Source organism: Delphinus delphis, chromosome 15, assembly GCF_949987515.2.
Source record: "Delphinus delphis chromosome 15, mDelDel1.2, whole genome shotgun sequence".
Taxonomy (NCBI): Eukaryota; Metazoa; Chordata; class Mammalia; order Artiodactyla; family Delphinidae; genus Delphinus; species Delphinus delphis.
In genome coordinates this window covers 25,082,108-25,107,020 of record NC_082697.1, presented here as the reverse complement: position 1 = coordinate 25,107,020, position 24,913 = coordinate 25,082,108, and the positions used below count along the sequence as shown (strand labels likewise).

Below are 24,913 nucleotides of genomic sequence, written 5' to 3'. Positions count from 1 at the left end.
ATGTCAATCCTAGTCGCCCAATTCAGCACACCACCATCCCCACCCCACGATGGTTATCCCCGCTTGGTGCCCATATGTTTGTTCTCTACATCTGTGTCTCAACTTCTGCCCTGCAAACCAGTTCATCTGTACCATTTTTCTAGGTTCCACATACATGCGTTAATATACGATATTTGCTTTTCTCTTTCTGACTTACTTCAGTCTGTATGACAGTCTCTAGATCCATCCACATCTCAACAAATGACTCAATTTCGTTCCTTGTTATGGCTGAGGAATATACCATTGTATACATGTACCACAACTTCTTTATCCATTCATCTGTCGATGGGCATTTAGGTTGCTTCCATGACCTGGCTATTGTAAATAGTGCTGCAGTGAACATTGGGGTGCATGTGTCTTTTTGAATTATGGTTTTCTCGGGGTATATGCCCAGTAGTGGGATTGCTAGGTCATATGGTAATTCTATTTTTACTTTTTTTAGGAACCTCCATACTGTTCTCCATAGTGGCTGTATCAATTTACATTCCCACCAACAGTGCAAGAGGGTTCCCTTTTCTCCACACCCTCTCCAGCATTTGTTGTTTGTAGATTTTCTGATGATGCCCATTCTAACTGGTGTGAGGTGATACCTCACTGTAGTTTTGATTTGCATTTCTCTACTAATTAGTGATGTTGAGCAGCTTTTCATGTGCCTCTTGGCCATCTGTATGTTTTCTTTGGAGAAATGTCTATTTAGGTCTTCTGCCCATTATTGGATCGGGTTGTTTGTTTCTTTAATATTGAGCTGCATGAGCTGTTTATATATTTTGGAGATTAATCCTTTGGCCGTTGATTCGTTTGCAAATTTTTTCTCCCATTCTGAGGGTTGTCTTTTCGTCTTGTTTATGGTTTCCTTTGCTGTGCAAAAGCTTTGAAGTTTCATTAGGTCCCATTTGTTTATTTTTGTTTTCATTTCCATTACTCTAGGAGGTGGATCAAAAGGATCTTGCTGTGATTTATGTCAAAGAGTGTTCTTCCTGTGTTTTCCTCTAAGAGTTTTATAGTGTCCGGGTCTTACATTTAGGTCTCTAATCCATTTTGAGTTTATTTTTGTGTATGGTGTTAGGGAGTGTTCTAATTCCATTCTTTTACATGTAGTTGTCCAGTTTTCCCAGCACCACTTATTGAAGAGACTGTCTTTTCTCCATTGTATATCCTTACCTCCTTTGTCATAGATTAGTTGACCATAGATGCCTGGATTTATCTCTGGGCTTTTATCTTGTTCCATTGATCTGTTTCTTTTTTTGTGCCAGTACCATATTGTCCTGATTACTGTAGCTTTGTAGTATAGTCTGAAGTCAGGGAGTCTGACTCCTCCAGCTCCGTTTTTTTCCCTCAAGACTGCTTTGGCTATTTGGGGTCTTTCATATCTCCATAGAAATTTTAAGATGATTTGTTCTAGTTCCATAAAAAATTTTCATTGGTAATTTGATAGGGATTGCATTGAATCTGTAGATTGCTTTGAGTAGTATAGTCATTTTCACAATATTGATTCTTCCAATCCAAGAGCATGATATATCTCTCCATGTGTTGATATCATCTTTAATTTCTTTCATAAGTGTCTTATAGTTTTCTGCATACAGGTCTTTTGTCTCCCTAGGTAGGTTAATTCCTAGGTATTTTATTCTTTTTGTTGCAATGGTAAATGGGAGTGTATCCATAATTTCTCTTTCAGATTTTTCATCATTAGTGTATAGGAATGCAAGAGATTTCTGTGCATTAATTTTGTATCCTGCAACTTCACCAAATTCATTGATTAGCTCTAGTAGTTTTCTGGTGGCATTTTTAGGATTCTCTATGTATAGTATCATGTCTTCTGCAAACAGTGACAGTTTTACTTCTTCTTTTCCAATTTGTATTCCTTTTATTTATTTTCCTTCTCTGATTGCTGTGGCTACAACTTGCAAAACTATTTTGAATAATAGTGGTGAGAGTGGACATTGTTGTCTTGTTCCTGATCTTAGAGGAAATGCTTTCAGTTTTTTACCATTGAGAATGATGTTTGCTGTGGGTTTGTCATATATGGCCTTTATTATATTGAGGTAAGTTCCCTCCATGCCCACTTTCTGGAGAGTTTTTATCTTAAATGGTGTTGAATTTTGTCAAAAGCTTCTTCTGCATCTATTGAGATGATCATTTGGTTTTTTTTTTTTTTTTGATCATTTGGTTTTTATTCTTCAATTTGTTAATATGGTGTATCACATTGATTGATTTGTGTATATTGAAGAATCCTTGCATCCCTGGGATAAATCCCACTTGATCGTGGTGTATGATCCTTTTAATGTGTTGTTGGATTCTGTTTGCTAGTATTTTGTTGAGGATATTTGCGTCTATATTCATCAGTGATATTGGTCTGTAATTTTCATTTTTTTGTAGTATCTTTGTCTGGTTTTAGTATCAGGGTGATGGTGGCCTCATAGAATGAGTTTGGGAGTGTTCCTTCCTCTGCAATTTGTAGGAAGAGTTTGAGAAGGATGAGTGTTAGCTCTTCTCTAAATGTTTGATACAATTCACCTGTGAAGCCATCTGGTCCTGGACTTTTGTTTGTTGGAAGATTTTTAATCACAGTTTCAATTTCATTACTTGTGATTGGTCTGTTCATATTTTCTGTTTCTTCCTGGTTCAGTCTTTTTTTAAATTTTTATTTATTTATTTTTATTTATTTATGGCTGTGTTGGGTCTTCGTTTCTGTGCGAGGGCGTTCTCTAGTTGTGGCAAGCAGGGGCCACTCCTCATCGTGGTGCGCAGGCTTCCCACTATCGCGGCCTCTCGTTGCGGAGCACAGGCTCCAGACGCGCAGGCTCCGTAATTGTGGCTCACAGGCCTAGTTGCTCTGCGGCACGTGGGATCCTCCCAGACCAGGGCTCGAACCTGTGTCCCCTGCATTCGCAGCCTGACTCTCAACCACTGTGCCACCAGGGAAGCCCCCCTGGTTCAGTCTTGAAAGGTTATACCTTTCTAAGAATTTGTCCGTTTCTTCCAGGTTGTCCATTTTATTGGCATAGAGTTGCTTGTAGTAGTCTCTTAGGATGCTTTGTATTTCTGCAGTGTCTGTTGTAACTGCTCCTTTTTCATTTCTAATTTTATTGATTTCAGTCCTCTCCCTCTTTTTCTTGATGAGTCAGGCTAATGGTTTATCAATTTTGTTTTTCTTCTCAAAGAACCAGCTTTTAGTTTTATTGATCTTTGCTATTGTTTTCTTTGTTTCTATTTCATTTATTTCTGCTCTGATCTTTATGATTTCTTTACTTCTGCTAACTTTGGGTTTTGTTTGTTCTTCTTCCTCTAGTTCCTTTAGGTGTAAGGTTAGATTGTTTATTTGAGATTTTTCTTGTTTCTTGAGGTAGGCTTGTGTAGCTATAAACTTCCCTCTTAGAACTACTTTTGCTGCATCCCATAGGTTTTGGATCGTCGTGTTTTCATTGTCATTTGTCTCTAGGTATTTTTTGATTTCCTCTTTGATTTATTCAATGATCTCTTGGGTATTTAGTAACGTATCGTTTAGCCTCTGTGTGTTTGTGTTTTTTACATTTTTTTACCTGTAATTCATTTCTAATCTCATAGCATTGTGGTCAGAAAAGATGCTGGATATGATTTCAATTTTCTTAAATTTACTGAGGCTATATTTGTGACCCAAGATGTGATCTGTCCTGGAGAATGTTCTGTGCACACTTGAGAAGAAAGTGTAATCTGCTGGTTTTGGATGGAATGTCCTATAAATATCAATTAAATCTGTCTGTTCTATTGTGTTATTTAAAGCTTCTGTTTCCTTACTTATTTTCATTTTGGATGATCTGTCCATTGGTGTAAGTGAGGTTGTTAAAGTCCCCCACTATTATTGTGTTACTGTCAATTTCCTCTTTTATAGCTGTTAGCAGTTGCCTTATGTATTGAGGTGCTCCTGTGTGGGTGCATATATATTTATAATTGTTATATCTTCTTCTTGGATTGATCCCTTGATCATTATGTAGTGTCCTTCCTTGTCTCTTGTAACATTCTTTATTTTAAAGTGTGCTTTATTAATATGAGTATTGCTACTCCAGCTTTCTTTTGATTTCCATTTGCATGGAATACCTTTTTCCATCCCTTCACTCTCAGTCTGTATGTGTCCCTAGGTCTCAGGTGGGTCTCTTGTAGAGAGAATATGTATGGGTCTTGTTTTTGTATCCATTCAGCAAGCCTGTGTCTTTTGAGCATTTAATCTATTCACGTTTGAGGTAATTGTCAATATGTATGTTCCTGTGACCATTTTCTTAATTGTTTTGGGGTTTTTTTTGTAGGTCCTTTTCTTTTCTTGTTTTTCCCACTTAGAGAAGTTCCTTTAGCATTCGTTGTAGAGTTGGTTTGGTGGTGCTGAGTTCTCTTAGCTTATGCTTGTCTGTAAAGCTTTTGATTTCTCCATCGAATCTGAATGAGATCCTTGCCAGGTACAGTACTCTTGGTTGTAGGTTCTTCCCTTTCATCACTTTAAGTATATCTTGCCACTCTCTTCTGGCTTGTAGAGTTTCTGCTGAGAAATCAGCTGTTACCCTTATGGGAGTTTCCTTGTACGTTATTTGTTGTTTTTCCCTTGCTGCTTTCAGTAATTTTTCTTTGTCTTTAATTTTTGTCAATTTGATTACTATGTTTCTTGGTGTGTTTCTCCTTGGGTTTATCCTGTATGGTACTCTCTGCGCTTCCTGGACTTGGGTGGCTATTTCCTTTCCCATGTTAGGGAAGTTTTCGACTATAATCTCTTCAAATATTTTCTCTGGTCCTTTCTCTCTCTCTTCTCCTTCTGGGACCCCTATAACGCGAATGTTGTTGCGTTTAATGTTGTCCCAGAGGTCTCTTAGGCTGTCTTCATTTCTTTTCATTCTGTTTTCTTTATTCTGTTCCACAGCAGTGAATTCCACCATTCTGTCTTCCAGGTCACTTATCTGTTCTTCTGCCTCAGTTATTCTGCTATTGATTCCTTCTAGTTTAGTTTTCATTTCAATTATTGTATTATTCATCTCTGTTTGTTTGTTCTTTATTTCTTCTAGGTCTTTGTTAAACATTTCTTGCATCTTCTCGATCTTTGCCTCCATTCTTTTTCCGAGGTCCTGGATCATCTTCACTATCATTCTTCTTTTTCTGGAATTCTTTTTCTGCAATATTGCCTATCTCCACTTCATTTAGTTGTTTTTCTGGGGTGTAATCTTGTTCCTTCATCTGGTATATAGCCCTCTGCCTTTTCATCTAGTTTATCTTTCTGTGAATGTGGTTTTTGTTCCACAGGCTGCAGGATTGTAGTTCTTCTTGCTTCTGCTGTCTGCCCTCTGATGGATGAGGCTATCTAAGAGGCTTGTGCAAGTTTCCTGATGGGAGAGAATGGTGGTGGGTAGAGCTGGGTGTTGCTCTGGTGGGCAGAGCTCAGTAAAACTTTAATCCACTTGGCTGTTGATGGGTGCGGCTGGGTTCCCTCCATGTTGGTTGTTTGGCCCGAGGCAACCCAACACTGGAGCCTACCTGGGCTCTTTGGTGGGGCAAATGACAGACTCGGGGAGGGGGGGACTCACGCCAAGGAGTACTTCCCAGGACTTTTGCTGCCATTGTCCTTGTCCCCAGGGTGAAACAGAGCCACACCCTGCCTCTGCAGGAGACCCTCCAACACTAGCAGGTAGGTCTGGTTCAGTCTCCCCTAGGGTCAGTGCTCCTTCCCCTGGGTCCCGATGTGCACACTACTTTGTGTGTGCCCTCCAAGAATGGAGTCTCTGTTTCCCCCAGTCCTGTCAAAGTCCTGCAATCAAATCCCACTAGCCTGCAAAGTCTGATTCTCTAGGAATTCCTCCTCCCGTTGCCGGACCCCCAGGTTGGGAAGCCTGACGTGGGGCTCAGAACCTTCACTCCAGTGGGTGGACCTCTGTGGTATAAGTGTTCTCCAGTCTGTGAGTCACCCACCCAGCAGTTATGGGATTTGATTTTACTGTGATTGCACCCCTTCTGCCGTCTCACTGTGGCTTCTCCTTTGTCTTTGGATGTGGGGTATCTTTTTTGGTGAGTTCTAGTGTCTTCCTGTCGATGATTGTCCAGCAGCTAGTTGTGATTCTGATGTTCTTGCAAGAGGGAGTGAGCACATGTCCTTCTACTCCGCCATCTTGGTTCCTCCTCGATTTTTCTGTTTTTATTTCATTTGCTTGTCAACAGCAACCCTAGCTGTTGGACAGTATTGACTGCAGTTTATAAACAAGGAAACAAACTTTTCAGGAGGAACTATTACTATTATTAAAGAGTTAGAAAAGTAGCAGAGCCTCAGTTTGAATACAGATCTGTCTGAAGCCAGACACCGTGTTTTTTCTATTACTGTGTCATATTTCTACATCAGAGCTGTCCAAATGAAATATAATGCAAGCCACCTAGGCCTATAATAGGGGGCATGTATGTAAAATTTTCTTGTGGCTTTATTAAAAAAAAAGAAACATGAAATTACTTTTAATGATATATTTAAGTTAATATACTATGTCTAAAAGATCATTTTAACATACAGTCATTATAAAAACTCTTGAGATATTTTACATTTACTTTTAATTTTTAATTTATTTATTTTTGCCACACCACATGGCTTGTGGGATCTTAGTCCCCCAACCAGGGATTGAACAGAGGCCCTCGGCGGTGAAAGCATGGAGTCTAACCACTGGACCGCCAGGGAATTCCCTACAATCGCTTTTTTAGTACTAAATCTTGCAAAGCATTGTTTTATTTACAGCCCATCTTAGTCTAGATCAGCCACATTTCTAGCGCTCATTAGCTACATGTGGCTAATGGCCACCACATTGGGCAGTACAGCTGTATATTATGAAATCCTATGCAAAAATCTACACTTAGAAAACATGTGAATTTGTGCTAAGTTGTATAATGTTTAGAAGGAATCATTGCCTTACACATGGATTCACCAGAGGCTTTCTCTAATAATTAAAATTTAGTGCATATTTTGACATGACTCAGGAGCACATCTGCTCATAAACTCAAAAAATGTCTGTAATGCCATTGTCTTGCCCACAGACAGCTTCCAGAAAGTAGTTAAAAGAAATCATCAAACTCTCAGCTAGTTTTTTTTTGTTATTGTTTTAAAGTCCTTGTTTACTCAGAAAGAGGGTTTAATGAGTGAACTGTTAGAAACCAGATTGAATCAAACACATAGAGCTCCATTCTTTCTTGGCTTCTCTGTGTGCAGCAGGAATATAAGGTTTAGTGGGTTTGCACGAGCACTAGTTTTGATTAGTCACGATGAGATAGTTTTCTTCAAATATTTAACAGTGGGTAAGACTCCAGAAGACAGAACTATTACCAGTTAGTGACCATTGCCAAGAACTACTTCTTAGTTATCCAGCAATGGCAGGTGCTATATTTGCTGATGTAGGAATATGATAGTGATAGAAAAAACAAGGTCTCTGGATTCATACAGATCAGGATTCAAACTGAGGCTCTGCTACTTTTCTAGCTCTTTGATAGAATAGTTCCTCCTGAAAAGTCTGTTTCCTTGTTTATAAAGCGCTCAAAGTTCCAAGCTTGGTGTCAGCCAGTCAGGGAGGTTGTCCAGGGGCTTCTCATCTTGGAAGAGAGCTTGATCTTTGATCCCTGGTACTCCTAGGTCTGCAGTTTTTGTGGTTGTCTACCCCACGGCAGAAACTGATGTCTTTAGACAGGGGGAACATGAATCAATTTTTCAAAAATTAAGAGACATGGAACCAAGTGGAGCCCTAGCATTGGAAAGTGCTTTTTAAAGTTTGTAGAATAAATATGTACAGAAAAGAAAAATATTTGTACATCCAAGTTAACTGAGCATGGTAATGTGATTTAGAAAAAAACTTTTAAAGTTACAGTTAACTTGGTGGTTACCTTACTATTTGAAAGATGGGACTGGGCACATATGTCTTTGCATTGGACAAGTATTATTACTTAATAAAATATAATTAAAGTAGCAAAAGTTGACAGCTTTTAAAATTTAATATTTTTCATTCTGAAAGAGTAACAGCTGTGTATATTTTGGGGAGGATGAATCTGGAGAAACATAGCATCTTTGGGATGGAAAGGCCTATGGAGAAGAGAGTTATATGAATGAAAGATTTGTTGTCTGCATTAGTCTGTGATATTTCCCAGCAAATTAAAAACATAGACATTCAGCTTCTTTATAGTTAACACAATTAATGTTTTCATGACTTAATATAACATTACACTGTCTTCACTATATGTGATGTTACATTAATAGTACTTGTATTTTTGAGGAGTGATTTTTTTTAAAGTGATACTGATGTTATATAGCTCTATCTTCATACTTGCTTTATCTCCCTCGTGTCAAGTAAACTGGTATGAATTTTCAAGATTAATAGGACAGTCTCTGGCCTAGAATTAGAGTAAGCATAACTTGCTTATACTTGTGCTACTAACACAACAAAACTAAATAGCATAATTACCTTTTATGTCCCCCACCCTTCATCAACTAACAGTTATTATGAAACCACTCCTCTTGCTTGGTAGTGTCCTAGGCATGGTGACAGATGATGAAAACAGGACCAACAAATGGGAACAAAAGCATTGGGGAAGTTTTTTTTTTTTTTTTTTTTTTTGGCGGTACGCGGGCCTCTCACTGTTGTGGCCTCTCCAGTTGTGGAGCACAGGCTCTGGACGTGCAGGCTCAGCGGCCATGGCTCACGGGCCCAGCCGCTCCGCAGCATGTGGGATCTTCCCGGACCGGGGCACGAACCCATGTCCCCTGCTTCAGCAGGCGGACTCTCAACCACTGCGCCACCAGGGAAGCCCATTGGGGAAGATTTTAATGTATCTAGAGAAGGAGGAAGGAGTTTGAGGAAATGGAGACAGAATGACCATGACTTATAGGAGAACCTCCTAATTGGGATAGGGATATAGAACTGTTCATGAGAATGAATGCTGGTGAGTATCAGAGTTTAGTGACTGAGAACCACGAAGGCCAATCTGAGGAACAAAATACAACAGAGAATGGGGATTCTTAATGAAATGGGTACCTGGTAGGAAAGTGGAGAATAGGTTGAATCCCAGAGAGAGTCCAGTTAGAGAAATGAGAGACTAATCTAAGGCAGTGGCTCTTGATGGTAGAGAGAGGGTTGAAGATGGGTGTGAAGAGGTAGAAGTCACAAGGTTGTGGCTGACTCGCTGGAAATGGGGAGGTGTGAGAGGACCAGATAATTCAAGTCCAGCCAAGCTTGGGGGCTGTGTCAATTTTGATTATTGTGATTTGGTGTTGCCTACTCTAGGCACTTGAGATATGGTAAAGAAATAGAAAAGGCCTTTATTTCCCCAAAGATGGAATCAATCAAGCAGACTAAATACTTGCTTGATTGGTGCAATGGTAATAAGTGCAATGAAGAAAATAATGGTCATGGGATGATCTGGTAGGGAGAGTAAATAGTAACTTAGGGAAGCTCCCTCTTAGGACATCTGTGCTGACATCTGAATGATAAGGAGTAAGCCATTCAACAACTTGGGGGAAACCATTCTAGGCCAAAGGAATAGCCTGAGTTAAGGCACTGAAGTGGAAGTTCTCAGGACACTTGAGAAGTAGAAAGAAGGTCACCTTAACTAATGCATAGCAAGGGCAGGACAGGACATGAAATTGGACAAACAGGCATGGGGTAGCTCAGCAGTTCTCGAATTCTTTGGTTTCAGGATCTCTTTCCACTCTAAAAATTGTTAAGGATCCCCAAAGAACATTTTTTTTTTTATGGAAGATACACACTCCCATCAGAAATTAGAATAGATGTTTAAAATATACCCTTAAAATAATCCCATTACATGTTAATATAAATAAGATTTTTATGAAAAATATCTTTCAAAGCAATAGAAGAGTGGCTCTGTTCAATAGTTTTGCAAGCCTCTTTAATGACCGGCTTAATGGAAGATAACTGGATTCTCATGTCTGCTTCTGCATCAAGTCTCTTATAGTATCGTTCATCAAGTAGTTACTGGAAAAAGCCACTGTGTACTCATAAAGGAGTAAGAATAAAAAAGGCAAAAAAAAAAAAAGTAGATAACCTGTGATGATGATGATAATGATGATGATGATGATGATGATAATGATAATGATAATGGCTTTGACCCTCTAGAACCTCCAAGGGTTTCCAGAACATGCTTTGAGAACTTCTGGGTAGATCATTGCGTTTAAGCCAAGGTAGAGTTTGTATTTTATTGTAAGAACAGTGGGAAGCCATTAGAAGAGTTTAAATAGATCTGTGACAAGATCTAAAAAAATCAGCACTTTGCTGTTACATGGAGAATGGATTGGAAGGGACAAAAGCAGAAGGAAAAAGGTTAGGAGGCAGTTGCAGTAGTAGAGGTGAGAGATGACGTGGCTTGAGCTAAAGTAGAACAGTGGAGATGGGATAAGTAATATATTGTGATATATTTTAGAGTTGACCTGTCAGGATTTACTGGTATATTGTTCTAGAATATTCTGTGTCCCAGAGAAATTGTAGCACAGATGCATCAGCAGGTGGAACCAGAGACACCTGGGTTTGAATCTTGGAAAAGCCATTAATTAGCTGCGTGAGAAATTCATTATTTCTTCCTGTCTCCAGAAAAAAACATGTAAGAAGGATTTTATGTGACTGAGAAGACTGGAGTTGGCTTGTTCTCTGACAGTCTCAGTTCTCCGAGTTACCTGACTTTGGCTGCATGTGTTTGGGCAGGGCAGTAATTGACACACAATGTTAAGAGGTTGAGATTTAGATTGTAGTAGGGGTAACATTCACCTCAAGGCAAGATGCTAATCAAATGTAATTTTTTTTTTTTTTTTTTTTTTTTTTTTTTTTGCGGTATGCGGGCCTCTCACTGTTGTGGCCTCTCCCGTTGCGGAACACAGGCTCCGGACGCGCAGGCTCAGTGGCCATAGCTCATGGGCCCAGCCGCTCCGCGGCATGTGGGATCTTCCCGAACCAGGGCACAACCCGTGTCCCCTGCATTGACAGGCAGACTCTCAACCACTGCGCCACCAGGGAAGGCCTAATCAAATGTAATTTTAAGTCATTCTGTTCATGTGAGAAATATTAACTTGGTGGAGACTTGAAACAGATGGTGTGCAGTTAGAATAGATAACTATATTATTCCAAATAAACATTTGTTGGAGCTGGGGAGCAACAATCCATTTTTCACTTTTCCCTATTTACATTATCAAGTCAGCTGTGTTGCTGCTGCTTTTAACTTGCATTAAGGTTATCAACACAGTTTTGAAGTTGGCAGGCAATTACAACATATCTTTAAATATTAAAATCATTAGCATTGGAAGAGACCCTTTACTTACTTTCAACATATAGTGGTATAATGATTGTTAATACATTCCTGATAGATTTCTAATAATATCTGATACTTGAATAGTGTAACAGAGCACTTTCTTAGCTGTTACTTTATTGGCCTTTCAACACCTCCCTTCCTCCCATGTTACAGATGAGGAAAGCAGGACTCTGAAGTGACTTGTGCAAGGTCCCAAAGCTGATAAATTGGCAGAACAATCAAGATTCAAAGTCAAATCATCTAGTTTCATGCCCACTTCTGTCTTCTACAATAGTCTGCCTTCGACTCTTCAAGGACTTAAATCTCCAGCTGGTTTGGAATTTGGTCCATTTGTCAGACTGCCCTTTTCTTCTTATCTTTTGCTGCAAACTAGCCTTTTCATCTTTACTATATATTCTGTTTCAACTAAGAGATAGTCTTAAATTGGGAGAGGAAGCAAGATTATATATTAACTGTTTTATCTGTCCTAAAGCCTTTAGCCATTGTGCTTGACTTGTCCCAATTAAGTTCTGGAGCGAGAGTTGTGTGCAGTCTCTAAAATGCTTTTGTATCCTTTGCCACAAATAATATATTTGTTCTAACCTTCTTTGTAATTATATTCTTGCTTGTTGATGCTTTGACAAAGCCAAAGTTTTAAAATATTTGGTTTTGCAATGTATTTTCTTTTTTTAAATTTATTTTGTTATTGAAGTATAGTTGAATTACAGTGTTGTGGTAATTACTGCTGTACAGCAAAGTGACTCAGTTATACATATATATATATACATTCTTTTTCTTATTCTTTTCCATTATGGTTTATCACAGGATACTGACTGTAGTTTCCTGTGCTATACAGTAGGACCTTATTGTTTATCCATTCTATACAAGTTTGCATCTGCTAATCTCAAATTCCCAATCCAACCCTCTCCCAACCCCTTCCCGCTTGGCACCACCAGTCTTATTCTCTATGTCCCTGATTCTGTTTCTGTTTCATAGATAGGTTCATTTGTGTCATATTTCAGATTCCACATGTAAGTGGTATCATATGGTATTTGTCTTTCTCTTTCTGACTTTCTTCACTTAGTATGATAATCTGTAGTTGCATCCATGTTGCAGCAAATGGCATTATTTGGTTCTTTTTTATGGCTGAGTAGTATTCCATTGTATATATGTACCACATCTTCTTTATCCATTCATTTGTCAGTGGACATTTAGATTGTTTCCATGTCTTGGCTATTGTGAATAGTGCTGCTATGGGCATAGGGGTGCATGTATTTTTGAATTATAGTTTTGTCTGGATATATGCCCAGGAGTGGGATTGCTGGGTTATTTGGTAATTCTATTTTTAGTTTTCTGAGGAACCTCCATACTGTTCTCCACAGTGACTGCACCAACTTACATTCCCACCAACAGTGTGCGAGGGTTCCCTTTTCTCCACACCCTCTCCAGCATTTGTTATTTGTAGACTTCTTAATGATGGCCATTCTGACTGGTGTGAGGTGATACCTCATCGTAGTTTTGATTTGCATTTCTCTAATAATTAGCAATGTTGAGCATCTTTTCATGTGCCTATTGGCCATCTGTATTTCTTCTTTGGAGAATGTCTCTTTAGGTCTTCTGCCCATTTTTCTGTTGGGTTGTTTGTTTTTTTGTTGTCAAGTTGTATGAGCTGTTTGTATATTTTGGAAATTAATCCCTTGTCAGTCACATTGTTTGCAAATATTTTTCCCATTCTGTAGGTTGTCTTTTTGTTTTGTTTATGGTTTCTTTTGCTGTGGAAAAGCTTGTAAGTTTGATAAGGTTCCACTTGTTTATTGAGAGGTATTTTCTTAATCATAGGTCTAATCTCTATAACAACCTAAACAGCTAGAATGTATTCCTATATGAATAATTGTATTTAATTTTGAAATTCACAGTGCCTATAGTTTGGAAGATTATACTCTTTACTTGGATTCTGGTTGTTTCCAATTTCCCTAGCTGCTCATTTTCTTTCTTTTTTTCTCTTTTAAAAAATTATTTATTTATTTATTTTTAGCTGTGTTGGGTCTTCGTTGCTGCACGCGGCTTTGTCTAGTTGCGGTGAGCGGGACTATTCTTCATTGCGGTGCGTGGGCTTCTCATTGCAGTGGCTTCTCTTGTTGCGGAGCATGGGCTCTAGGTGCGTGGGCTTCAGTAGTTGTGGCTCTCAGACTCAGTAGTTGTGGCTCATGGGCTCTAGAGTGCATGCTCAGTAGTTGTGGGGCACGGGCTTAGTTGCTCCGTGGCATGTGGGATCTTCCCGGTCCAGGGCTTGAACCTGTGTCCCCTGCATTGGCAGGCAGATTCTTAACCACTGCACCACCAGGGAAGTCATTCCTTTCATTTTTATTGAAATATAGTCAACATACAGCTCTGTATAAGTTTAAGGTATAACGCATAATGTAATGACTTGACATAGTGCTGCTGGTTTTCAGTCTCCTTTTTTAGTTTCTTTTTATCTTGTGTGATCCCCCAAATTAGAGTACTTAAAGATCACTCCTTGGGCTCCCCTGGTGGCGCAGTGGTTGAGAGTCCACCTGCCGATGCAGGGGACACGGGTTCGTGCCCCGGTCCGGGAAGATCCCACATGCCGTGGAGCGGCTGGGCCCGTGCGCCATGGCCGCTGAGCCTGCGCGTCTGGAGCCTGTGCTCCACAACGGGAGAGGCCACAACAGTGAGAGGCACTCCTTGAACCTCTACTCTATACTCACTTCCTCTAATATATCCAATTTCAGGCTTTAAATAGCATCTATGTATCATCAGTTGACAACTTTCCTACCACAGGCCTCATTTCAGACTTTTATATCCAGCTGCCTATGCAGCATCCCCATTTGAATATCTACTATATATTTCAAACTTAGTTCTGATCTCAAACTATACCCCCCACCCCCCATCTTTCTTTCACATTTTCCCTCATCTTAGTAAATAGCAACGCCATCCTTCCAGTTGCTCAGGCTAAAAACCTCAAAATTATTCCTTGAGCTCTATCCTCAGCAGTAGAATACCTTGTAGATATTCAACTATTTTCAAATGAATGAATGAGAGAATACTAAAATTCGGTTCAGGAAAAGCTGCTCAACCTCCTTAACCTAAGTATTTTTTTTCATCCCTTCCCACCTTCACTATTATAGGGCTGAATTATGTCCCCTAAAAATGTATATGTTGAAGTCCTACCCCTCAGTACTTCAGAATGTGAATGAATTTGGAGGTAAGGTCTTTAAGGAGGTAATCAAGTTCAAATGAGGTCATTAGGGTTGGCCCTAATCCAATATGACTGATGTTCTTATACAAAGAGAATTCGGACACAGATATCTTCAGAGGGGAAGACCATGTGAAGACACAGGGAGAAGAAAGCTACTTACAATTCAACAAGAAAGGCTCCAGAAGAAACCAACCCTGACAACACCTCAGACTTCTAGCTTCCAAAATTGTGAGAAAATAAATCTCTGTTATTTAAGCCACCTAGTCTATGATACTTCGTTAGGACAGCCAAACTAGTATACCAAAAAGAACAGTTCCATAAAAATCAGCTATACTCTTTTTCATATTCCAGTGTAGGAAAATAACACCTTTTATTGCCATGTTCTTTTTTCTTTCCTCCTTTGTTGTCTTACTCATATTTTCCCTGTGAATGGTATTGTCCTAAAAAGGCTTTGATAGATAGAAGGTGGACATGGGTAACTGAGCCTGGCTCTCCAGAACTGGGAGCTGAAAACATCAGCAGAGAAATGCAAAGCAGAATATTCTGTGAAAACAGTATGGACAAATTGCAGAATGTGGGAAATAGTGAGAGTGAGGAGCTTGTAAACATGTTATAAATCTTTGACTTTATGACTAATCCAAAGAAACTGATTAGTAGCTTGAAGAAGAGGATCTGAATAAACTATCAAAGTATGAACAAATATTTAGTGTATAAATAGTCACTATCCTTTTTTTTTAAAAGAAATATGTATTGAGTTCAGTTCAGAAATATGTATTGAGTTCAGTTGTTCTTTCTTCATTTAAATATTTATTTATTTATTTGGCTGCCTCAGGTCTTAGTAGTGACATGCTGGCTCTTCATTGTGGCGCGCAGGCTTCTCTCTAGTTGTGGCATGTGGGTGCGGGCTCAGTAGTTGCGGCATGTGGGCTAAGTTGCCCCGCGGAGTGTGGGATAATAGTTCCCCGACCAGGGATTGAACCCGTGTCCCCTGCATTGGAAGGCAGATTCTTAACCAGTGGACTACCAGGGAAGTCCTGTCACTATCCTTTTTTAAATTTATTTTTTATTGAAGTATAGTTGAGATACAGTGTGTTAGTTTCTGGTGTACAGAAAAGTGATTCAGTTACACATATATATTTTTTCATATTCTTTTCCATTATGGTTTATTACAGGATACTGAATATAGTTCCCTGTGTTGTACAGTAGGACCTTGTTGTTTATCCGTTCTCTATATAATAGTTTGCACCTGCTAATCCCAAACTCCCAATCCATCCCTCCCCTTCATCCCTTCCCCCTTGGCAACCACAAGTCTGTTCTCTATGTCTGTGAGTCTGTTTCTGTTTTGTAAATAAGTTCATTTGTGTCATATTTTAGATTCCACATATAAGTGCTATCATATGATATTTGTCTAATCAATCAACAAGTCCTATTTATTGTAACTCTAATTATTTTTGAAATTTATCCCTATTTTTCCATTCCTATTGCTACTCTTATCCCAGGCCACAATCATCTCCCACTATAATAACCTTGTAAGTAGTCTCTTCCTGCATTATGATCTCACCATTTTCCCCATCGCAGCTAGTGATCTTTCTTTTCTTAGGAAATATTTCAAGTTTACAAAGTAAGAAAAAAGCACAATATAACAAACACTCATGTACCCACCCTTAGCTTTGTCAAATTTTAATGTTTTGTCTTATAATTTGCTTCAGATCTCTTAATGAAGTGAAATGTTAGAACTACAATTTGTGACTCTGCCTGATTCCATTCCTTTTCTTCCCTTTGCATTAGTCAGTATCCTGAATTTGATGTTTATTATTCCCTTGCTTTTGAAAAATATTTTACTACATATATGTATGTAAATGTATCGTATGTAAATCAATCCCTTATCATATATAAATTTTAAAATGGTTTTTATGGAAATGTCATACTATCCATATTTTTCCGGCAACATACTCTTTTTACCAAATATTTTTACATTGTTTTGAGATTTATCTTTTCGATACATAGAGCTCTGGTTCTCTTATTTTAACAGTATTGACTGTTTCATTTCTGAATTAGCCACAGTTGTCTATTCTCTATTGCTGGACATTTAACATGTTTCTCTTATATGTAAATTTTAGTAATTGCTCATCAGGTTACACCAAAAGTCTTGCTGGCATGTAATAAGAATTGCATTGAATTTATACATTAAAATGAAGAGAAAATATTAGTAATAGTAAGTCTTCCCATCCATAAGCACAATAGATCTTTCCAACTATTTGTCTCCTTTTATGTCTTTCTGTCTACTTATGTTCTTTATAAAGGTTTTATATATCTTGTGTTAGGTTTATTCCTAGGTGGTTTATACTTTTTGTTGTATATTCGTATCTTTTTGAAATTACTGTTTATTTGCTGGTATATAGGAATGTAATTAATTTTTAAAATATTGGACTTTTATCTAGCAACCCTGCTGAACCTGCATGTTAATTCTAATATTGGGTGGTAGAGTCTCTTGGTTCTATATAGAAAGTCATCTTGTGTGTACAAAAGGATAATTTTATTTCTTTCTTTCCAATCCTTATACCCATTATGGTTGGTTAACTGTCCTGCTGCTATGGCTTGACCCTTGAGTAAATATTGAATAGAAGCATAGATACTAGACATCTTTATCTTTTGGAGTTGAAAGGCATTGCTTACAATATTTCACCAATAAGTATATGGGTTTTTAGAGGAGACCCTGTATCAAGTTAAGGAATTGATCTTCTATTTCTAGTTTTATTCATGCTCATGAGTGGAATTGGGTTTTAGTGAATGCTTTTCTGTAATTATAGAGGTGATTTTAAGGTGGGTTTTGGGGGGGAGGATTTTTAAAAATTAATTTTTATTGGAGTATAGTTGATTTACAATATTATGTTAGTTTCTGCTGTACAGCAAAGTAAATCTGTTACACATATATATCCACTCTTTTTTAGCTTCTTTTCCCATACAGGTAATTACAGAGTATTAAGTAGAGTCCCCTGTGCTATACAGTAGGTTCTTATTAGTTATCTGTTTTATATATAGTAGTGTGTATACATCAATCCCAGTCTCCCAATTTATCCCTCCCCCGACCCCATAACCTTACGTTTGTTTTCTACATCTGTGACTGTATTTCTGTTTTCTAAATAAGATCATTTGTACCATTTTTTTAGATTCCACATATAAACAATATCATATGATATTTGTCTTTCTTTGTCTGGCTTACTTCACTTAGTATGACAATCTCCAGATCCATCCATGTTGCTGTAAATGGCATTATTTCATTCTTTTCAAGGTGTTTTTAAAAAATCTGTTAATGTGGTGAATAATTGGATTTTCTAATAGTATATTATCCTTACATTCTTAAATAAACTCAGCTTGATTGTGATTTCTTTAAAAAAAATACATTGATGGATTTGGTTTGCTAATTTTTTCAGCTTTATTGTGATATAATATATATATAATAAAATTCACGCATGTAATATATACAGTTGAAGTTTTAGCTAATGTATGTAGTTGTGTTAGCACCATTATAATCAAGATATAGAATATTTCCATCACCATAAAAAGATTTATCATGCCCCCTAATGTGCCCCTTTGTAGTCAGTTTCTTCCCATCAGTACCAGGGACTGCTCTGCTTTTTGTCACTAATTTTGTCTTATCTAAAGTTTCTTGTAAATAGGATAATACAGTATGTAGTTTTGTTGTGTGCCTGGCATCTTTCACTTAGCCTAATGCTTCTGGTATTCACCCATGTTGTTGGATGGTAGTGTGTTCTTTTTTTTTTTTTTTAAAGATTTATTTATTTTGACGGTCCTGGGTCTTAGTTGCAGCATGTGGGATCTTTTAGGTGCAGCATGCAGGCTTCTTAGTTGTGGCATGGGAACTCTTAATTGCGGCATGCATGTGGGATCTAGTTCTGATCCGGGATAGATCCCGGGCCCCCTGCATTGGGAGCGCAGATTCTTACCCACTGGACCACCAGGGAAGTCCTGGTATTGTGTTCCTTTTTGTTGATGTGTTACAATTTGTGTTTCTTTGATGACTAGCATGTTGAGCATCTTTTTATGTCCTTATCAGTCATTTGTATATCTTTTGGGAATTGTCCCTTTAAATCTTTCTGTGCATTCTTAAAATTGGGTTGTTTGTTATTATCAAGTTGTTAGAGTTACTTATATATTCTGGGTTATCTCTGTGTATGGTGTCAGATGGCACCCGTAGAAGATACAGAAAAGAGATGAATAAGGAGGAGATAAGCATAATCATGAAGCCAGTGATCCTTCACAGGTATGCTGGTCATCTTTGAGGTTCTCCTTTTAGGTCTGTCTGATTTTTGGAAGAACATCAGGTAACTAGCCTCCTATTTGCAGCTCCTTAGCTCTGACTTATGTTGTTAGTGTTCTGTCTTTAAATAATTTTTTTCTGTTTTAAAGTAATTTCCATATGTTATTTTCTTTCAAGGTCAATAAGTAGAAGTCTCTTTATAACCAGTCTTAAGAAAACAAAAACATTATTCAGATGAACCACTTCAGTGGATGTGGGTTAAAAAAAAGAAGTTTTATAGGCATAGAAAAAAAAGTAAACTAAGAATTAGATGGTTGAATTTTTGCAGTTTTTTAATCAACCATAGCAGAGGTTGGTTAACTATGGCCCACTGCCAATTTTTGCATATAAAGTTTTATTGGAACACAGCCCAGTTCTTTGTGTATTGTCTACTGTACCACCACAGCAGAGTGAAATAGTTGTGACAGAGACCATATGGCCCAAAATGCCAAAAATATTTACTATCTTGCCCTTTGCAGAAAAAGTTTGCTGATCCCTGAGCTGTAGGAATGTATTAAATTAATTTTCCAGTGTAGCGGCCTGAACCAAGATGGCGGAGTAGAAGCATGTGGTCTCACTCCCTCTCGCGAGAACACCAGAATCACAACTAGCTGCTGGACAATCATCGACAGGAAGACACTGGAACTCACCAAGAAAGATACCCCACATCCAAAGACAAAGGAGAAGCCACAGTGAGACGGTAGAAGGGGTGCAATCACAGTAAAATCAAATCCCATAACTGCTGGGTGGGTGACTCACAGACTGGAGAACACTTATACCACAGAAGTCCACCCACTGGAGTGAAGGTTCTGAGCCCCACGTCAGGCTTCCCAACCTGGGGGTCCGGCAACGGGAGGAGGAATTCCTAGAGAATCAGACTTTGCAGGCTAGTGGGATTTGATTGCAGGACTTTGACAGGACTGGGGGAAACAGAGACTCCATTCTTGGAGGGCACACACAAAGTAGTGTGCACATCGGGACCCAGGGGAAGGAGCTGTGACCCTAGGGGAGACTGAACCAGACCTACCTGCTAGTGTTAGAGGGTCTCCTGCAGAGGCAGGGGGTGGCTGTGGCTAACCGTGGGGACAAGGACACTGGCAGCAGAAGTTCTGGGAAGTACTCCTTGGTGTGAGCCCTCCCAGAGTCTGTCATTAACCTCACCAAAGAGCCCAGGTAGGGCTTCCATGGTGGCACAGTGGTTGAGGGTCTGCCTGCCAATGCAGGGGACACGGGTTCGAGCCCTGGTCTGGGAAGATCCCACATGCCATGGAGCGGGTGGGCCTGTGGGCCACAACTACTGAGCCTATGCGTCTGCAGCCTGTGCTCCGCAACAAGAGAGGTCGCGATAGTGAGAGACCTGTGCACCGCGATGAAGAGTGGGCCCCGCTTGCCTCAAGTAGAGAAAGCCCTCGCACAGAAACGAAGACACTACACAGCCAAAAATTAAATAAATAAATAAACAATAAAATTTAAAAAAAAAAAAGACCCCAGGTAGGCCCCAGTGTTGAGTTGCCTCAGGCCAAACAACCAACAGGAAGGTAACCCAACCCCACCCATCAGCAGTCAAGAGGATTAAAGTTTTACTGAGCTCTGCGCACCAGAGCAACAGTCAGCTCTACCCACCACCATTCCCTCCCATCAGGAAACTTGCACAAGCCTCTTAGATAGCCTCATCCACCAGAGGGCAGACAGCAGAAGCAAGAAGAACTGCAATCCTACAACCTGTGGAACAAAAACCACTTTCACAGAGAGATAGACAAGATGAAAAGGCAGAGGGCTATGTACCAGATGAAGGAACAAGATAACACCCCAGAAAAACAACTAAATGAAGTGGAGATAGGCAACGTTCCAGAAAAAGAATTCAGAATAATGATAGTGAAGATGATCCAGGACCTCGGAAAAAGAATGGAGGCAAAGATAGAGAAGATGCAAGAAATGTTTAACAAAGTCCTAGAAGAAATAAAGAACAAACAAACAGAGATGAACAATACAATAACTAAAATGAAAACTACACTAGAAGGAATCAATAGCAGAATAACTGAGGCAGAAGAACAGATAAGTGACCTGGATGACAGAATGGGGGAATTCACTGCTGTGGAACAGAATAAAGAAAACAGAATGAAAAGAAATGAAGACAACCTAAGAGACCTCTGGGACAACATTAAACGCAACAACATTCGCATTATAGGGGTCCCAGAAGGAGAAGAGAGAGAGAAAGGACCAGAGAAAATATTTGAAGAGATTATAGTCGAAAACTTCCCTAACATGGGAAAGGAAATAGCCACCCAAGTCCAGGAAGCGCAGAGAGTACCATACAGGATAAACCCAAGGAGAAACACGCCGAGACACATAGTAATCAAATTGGCAAAAATTAAAGACAAAGAAAAATCACTGAAAAACGACAAATAAGGGAAAAACGACAAATAACAAATACAAGGGAACTCCCATAAGGGTAACAGCTGATTTCTCAGCAGAAACTCTACAAGCCAGAAGGGAGTGGCATGATATACTTAAAGTGATGAAAGGGAAGAACCTACAACCAAGAGTACTGTACCTGGCAAGGGTCTCATTCAGATTCGATGGAGAAATCAAAAGCTTTACAGACAAGCATAAGCTAAGAGAATTCAGCACCACCAAACCAGCTCTACAACAAATGCTAAAGGAACTTCTCTAAGTGGGAAACACAAGAGAAGAAAAGGACCTACAAAAACAAACGCAAAACAATTAAGAAAATGTTCATAGGTACATACATATCGATAATTACCTTAAACATGAATGGATTAAATGCTCCAAATAAAAAACACAGGCTTGCTGAATGGACACAAAAACAAGACCCATATATATGCTGTCTACAAGAGACCCACTTTCAGACCTAGGGACACTTACAGACTGAAAGTGAAGGGACGGAAAAAGATATTCCATGCAAATGGAAATCAAAAGAAAGCTGGAGTAGCAATACTCATATCAGATAAAATAGACTTTAAAATAAAGAATGTTACAAGAGACAAGGAAGGACACTACATAATGATCAAGGGACCAATCCAAGAAGAAGATATAACAATTATAAATATATATGCACCCACATAGGAGCACCTCAATACATAAGGCAACTGCTAACAGCTATAAAAGAGGAAATCGACAGTAACACAGTAATGGGGATTTTAACACTTCACTTACACCAATGGACAGATCATCCAAAATGAAAATAAATAAGAAAACAGAAGCTTTAAATGACACAATAGACCAGATAGATTTAATTGATATTTATAGGACATTCCATCCAAAAACAGCAGATTACACTTTCTTCTCAAGTGCACACGGAACGTTCTCCAGGATACATCACATATTGGGTCACAAATCAAGCCTCAGTAAATTTAAGAAAATTGAAATCATATCCAGCATCTTTTCTGACCACAATGCTATGAGATTAGAAATGAAGTACAGGTAAAAAAACGTAAAAAACACAAACACACAGAGGCTAAACAATCTGTTCTAAATACCCAAGAGATCACTGAAGAAATCAAAGAGGAAATCAAAAAATACCTAGAGACAAATGACAATGAAAACACGATGATCCAAAACCTATGGGATGCAGCAAAAGCAGTTCTAAGAGGGAAGTTTATAGCTACACAAGCCTACCTCAAGAAACAAGAAAAATCTCAAATAAACAATCTAACCTTACACCTAAAGGAACTAGAGGAAGAAGAACAAACAAAACCCAAAGTTAGCAGAAGTAAAGAAATCATAAAGATCAGAGCAGAAATAAATGAAATAGAAACAAAGAAAACAATAGCAAAGATCAATAAAACTAAAAGCTGGTTCTTTCAGAAGATACATTGACCAACCATTAGCCTGACTCATCAAGAAAAAGGGGGAGAGGACTCTAATCAATAAAATTAGAAATGAAAAAGGAGCAGTTACAACAGACACCGCAGGAATACAAAGCATCCTAAGAGACTACTACAAGCAACTCTATGCCAATAAAATGGACAACCTGGAAGAAATGGACAAATTCTTAGAAAGGTATAACCTTCCAAGACTGAACCAGGAAGAAACAGAAAATATGAACAGACCAATCACAAGTAGTGAAATTGAAACTGTGATTAAAAATCTTCCAAGAAACAAAAGTCCAGGACCAGATGGCTTCACATGTGAATTGTATCAAACATTTAGAGAAGAGCTAACACCCATCCTTCTCAAACTCCTCCAAAAAATTGCAGAGGAAGGAACACTCCCAAACTCATTGAGGCCACCATCACCCTGATACCAAAATCAGACAAAGATACTACAAAAAAAGAAAATTACAGACCAATATCACTGATAAATATAGATGCAAAAATTCTCAACAAAATACTAGCAAACAGAATCCAACAACACATTAAAAAGATCATACACCATGATCAAGTGGGATTTATCCCAGGTATACCAGGATTCTTCAATATATGCAAATCAATCAATGTGATACACCATATTAACAAATTGAAGAATAAAAACCATATGATCATCTCAATAGATGCAGAAAATGCTTTTGACAAAATTCAACACCCATTTATGATAAAAACTCTCCAGAAAGTGGGCATAGAGGGAACCTACCTCAACATAATAAAGGCCATATATAGGAAACCCACAGCAAACATCATTCTCAATTGTGAAAAACTGAAAGCATTTCCTCTAAGATCAGGAACAAGACAACAATGTCCACTCTCACCACTATTATTCAAAATAGTTTTGCAAGTTGTAGCCACAGCAATCAGAGAAGGAAAAGAAATAAAAGGAATACAAATTGGAAAAGAAGAAGTAAAACTGTCACTGTTTGCAGATGACATGATACTATACATAGAGAATCCTAAAGATGCCACCAGAAAACTACTAGAGCTAATCAATGAGTTTGGTGAAGTTGCAGGATAGAAAATTAATTCACAGAAATCTGTTGCATTCCTATATACTAATGATGAAAAATCTGAAAGAGAAATTAAGGAAACACTCCCATTTACTACTGCAACAAAAAGAATAAAATACCTAGGAATAAACCTACCTAGGGAGACAGAAGACCTGTATGCAGAAAACTATAAGACACTGATGAAAGAAATTAAAGATGATACGAACAGATGGAGAGATATACCATGTTCTTGGATTAGAAGTATCAATACTGTGAAAATGACTATACTACATAAAGCAATCTACAGATTCAGTGTAATCCCTATCAAACTACCAATGGCTTTTTTTATGGGACTAGAACAAAAAATCTTAAAATTTGTATGGAGACACAAAAGTCCCTGAATAGCCAAAGCAGTCTTGAGGGAAAAAAACGCAGGTGGTGGAATCAGACTCCCTGGTTTCAGACTATACTACAATGATACAGTAGTCAAGACAATATGGTACTGGCACAGAAACATAGATCAATGGAACAAGATAGAAAGCCCAGAGATAAACCCACACACCTGTGGTCAACTAATCTATAATAAAGGAGGTAAGGATATACAATGGAGAAAAGACAGTCTCTTCAATAAGTGGTGCTGGGATAACTGGACAGCTACCTGTAAAAGAGTGAAATTAGAACACTCCCTAACACCATACCCAAAAATAAACTCAAAATGGATTAGAGACCTAAATGTAAGACCGGACACTATAAAAGTCTTAGAGGAAAACATAGGAAGAACACTCTTTGACATAAATCACAGCAAGATCTTTTTTGATCCACCTCCTAGAGTAATGGAAATAAAAACAAAATTAAACAAACGGGACCTAATGAAACTTCAAAGCTTTTGCACAGCAAAGGAAACCATAAACAAGGTGAAACGACAACCCGCAGAATGGGAGAAAATATTTGCAAACGAATGAATGGACAAAGGATTAATCTCCAAACTATATAAATAGCTCCTGCAGCTCAGTATTAAAAAAACAAACAACCCAATCCAAAAAGGGCAGAAGACCTCAGCCTCAATAGGCATTTCTCCAAAGAAGACATACAGATGGCCAAGAAGCACATGAAAAGCTGCTCAGCATCACTAATTAGTAGAGAAATGTAAATCAAAACTACAGTGAGGTATTACCTCACACCAGTTAGA

General features: G+C 38.5%; 1 protein-coding gene across 4 annotated transcripts in view; it reads left to right on the top strand.

Moving 5' to 3' along the window:
* CBFA2T2 (CBFA2/RUNX1 partner transcriptional co-repressor 2) overlaps positions 1-24,913 on the top strand; it is a 169,801-nt gene that overhangs the window by 89,881 nt on the left and 55,007 nt on the right. The window contains exon 1 of one of the 4 annotated variants that reach the window (XM_060031050.1): positions 11,039-11,047. The exons of the other annotated variants lie outside the window; for them this stretch is intronic. The gene's annotated coding sequence lies outside the window, so the exon portion shown is untranslated. Of the gene's footprint in view, positions 1-11,038; positions 11,048-24,913 lie in introns of those variants that run through there. 4 annotated transcript variants of the gene reach the window in all.